This window comes from Dipodomys spectabilis, unplaced genomic scaffold (genome assembly GCF_019054845.1).
Source record: "Dipodomys spectabilis isolate Male_0828 unplaced genomic scaffold, ASM1905484v1 ptg000270l, whole genome shotgun sequence".
Classification (NCBI taxonomy): domain Eukaryota; kingdom Metazoa; phylum Chordata; class Mammalia; order Rodentia; family Heteromyidae; genus Dipodomys; species Dipodomys spectabilis.
In genome coordinates, this window is record NW_024870947.1 from 2,234,048 (window position 1) to 2,237,150 (window position 3,103).

A 3,103-nucleotide genomic window follows, 5' to 3' on the forward strand; every position below is an offset into this window, starting at 1 on the left:
TTTCTCTTCCAGGGTTCCAGGCCTGTGTCCTTAGATGATACACTGATGCTCTCAGGAGCCTTTATTTACATTTTGTTATGAGGCCAATGCAGGAACCATAACAAACTAGGCAGGGGAAAAGAAGACCAGGTTTCATAGAAGTATCCAGTATTCAGAAACTTAAACTTGGGGAGGTAAAATGGCAACATACTTTCCTAAAAAACTACCATTAAGGAAAAAATGAGGGAGCTGGGAATGTGGATTACTGAGAGAGTGCTTGTCTAGCATGCAAGAAGCCCTGGGTATGATTCCTCGGTAGCACATACACAGAATAAGCCAGAATTGGGGCTGTGGCTCAGGTAGTAGAGTGCTCCAGACAGTGCCCAGGCCTTGAGTTCAACCCAAGAGATATCTAGGTAGAATGGTAGGTAGGTAGATAGATAGACAGACATAGGATAGATAGAAAGAAAGAAAGAAAGAAAGAAAGAAAGAAAGAAAGAAAGGAAGAAAGAAAGAAAGAAAGAAAGAAAGGAAGAAAGAAAGAAAGAAAGAAAGAAAGAAAGAAAGAAAGAAAGAAAGAAAGAAAGAAAGAAAGAAAGAACAAAAGAAAGAAAAAAGAAAGAAAGAAAGAAAGAAAGATAGATAGATAGGAAGATGATAGATGAATCTGGTCTTGGATTTCAGGAGGAAAGAAGGGAACAATTTCCAGTCATTAGGCCTTCTGCAGTGTGCCAAGACACCAGCATTGCCTTCACACAACCAGAGAGCTATAAGACTGTCCCTTTCCCACTTCTCAGGCAGCCAAGGGCACCAGAGGCAATTGGGCAGAGCCAGTTTCTAACTCAGATGATTGGAGAAAGAAGAGAAACAACCCTGACTCTAGTTGTTCTGGGGATTTGAATTAATTATGTGGAGAATGAAGGAAGGAGAAAGGACTGGCAGAGGTAGAAGAAGGGCCTTCAAATCTGACAGATGGAGAATCAAAAACCCACTCCCTAAGACCAGAGAGCAGGGTTTTTCTACTCTGTTCCTCCCCTCTCCCCGACTAAACTGGCTCTATTGGTAACCTAAGATAGCCTGATTCTCCCTTCACTTGTGGGAAGAATGTTAATTGGTCATTGTTTGAAGAGGCTGAGAAAAGCCTGACCCTGGTGTAACTCTAACAAGTGTTTTAGGTTTTCTCCAATTGCTTGCATTGCCTGGAATATATGAAGTGGTTTTGCTGCTCACTTATCTGTTGAATTTGTACATTCTGCCTCCGAATCCTGTAGGCCTGGTCTCTGCACCTAGCCTGGCTTTTGAAACTGTTTTCTGTCCTTCAATTACAGTGTTACACTGGAGTTCTTTCTGCTAATGGAGTTAGGGTTTGGAGCCTGAGAACTTCATGTAAACCCAAGATGGGTCAATGTTTCTTTCCTGCTTCTATAGCTCAAGAATTCTAAGAACATTTAGAGTTCAAGTACTTCTCATCACCAAGGGAAACACAGGAAGCTCTTGAACATCTGACCTTTCAGAAGTGGAAGTCAGAGTCTCATAGACTTTCCTGCCCTGGCTGGCTTCACCTTGTGATCCTCAAACCTCAGTCTCCTGAGCTAGGGTGACAGGCCTGAACTACTGGTGCTCTGCTAGGCTCAGAGCTGTAATGACCTTGACAGTACAAGTCAACAGCTATCACAATGGGCTTGGGGAGCATATTAAGCCTTTCAACATTGGACCTTTCAGATCCCTGTAGGACACAAGATTACAATGCTAGAGTCTGAGAGGCTGGGCATATGGATGTGTTACACTTGAACCTGAAGCTCTGACTCCAATTCAGGGATACATCAGTGTTCATTTTCCAAAGAATGATCTCATAATTAGCAAATAGGAAAAGTACCTGGATTAACCCTCACTTTTTTCTCACTTTTTTCCCAAGAGTGTGTCTTGAACTCAAGCCTGGGCACTGTCCCTTAGCCCCTCAGGTCAAGACAAACACTCTACCACTTGAGTAATAGCACCACATGGGGTCTTTGGGTGGTTCACTGGAGATAAGAGTCTAACAGGCTTTCCTTGGCTAGGCTGTCTTTGAACTGTGTTCCTCAGCTCTCAGCCTCCTGAGAAGCTAGAGTTCCATGTGTGAGACACTGGCATCTGGTCTATTGTCTTTGACAGTCCTGGGGCTTGATCTTAGGGCCTAGGTACTGTCTCTGAGCTCCTTTTTCTCAAGGCTAGCTACTTGAGCCACTGGACAGTTTCTACCTTTTTCTGAGTATGTGGCATTGAGGATTCAAACCCTGGCATTCATGCATGCTAAGCGAGCTCTTTACCACTAAGCCACATTTCTAGCTCCATCCTTTCAATTTTGTCCCTCACTTGCCTATCCTCAGGAAAAGGTTTCTGACTATAAATCATCTAAAGAAATCCCAATAGGAAGAAGTCCAAAGATTGGACAAAGCTCATACTTGGAAGAGACTCTAAACATGTGAAGACTGTGACAAACGCATCCATTTAATTATGTATTATGTTTCAACACTTAATAAAATATTAATGAAAAATGAGTCAATGTCCTAAATTGCTGCATAGCATGTTATTATAGGTGTGCAAAATGTAATAAATATTATGTGTATTATATGCTAAATACAATAATAAATCAATTAAAAATAAAAATAAAGCAAAATAAAAATAAGAAAAATTTTAAAAAAGTAAACACAAAATCAATAATAAAATCATAATATGAAATTAACATACATAAGTGTATATCATATATTTCACATGTATAGAAATAGTTTTTCAATTGCAGGACCTTCATTCAGGCCCTGAATTTCTTTTCCTCAAAGAGAGTGAGCTTCTCCTTCACCCATGGTGTAAGAGTTACATGGATGGTTAGCTCAAATCCTAGCAATGGCAGAAATACTGGCCCCAGTTTCGACAGTGACTTACTTTTTTTTAACGGAAGCACTCATGTTTACTCAGTTCCATACTGAACATTAAAAAAAAGTAGTGTAGAATTTTGTACAGCTATTCAGACATACTTTCCTTACCTCTAAAATGCTTATCTGAGAACTATATTGTTTCTCTTTTTTGTGCTTTTTTTATTGTAAAAATGTTTTACAGAGGGGTTACAGTTACAGGAGCAAGGTAATGA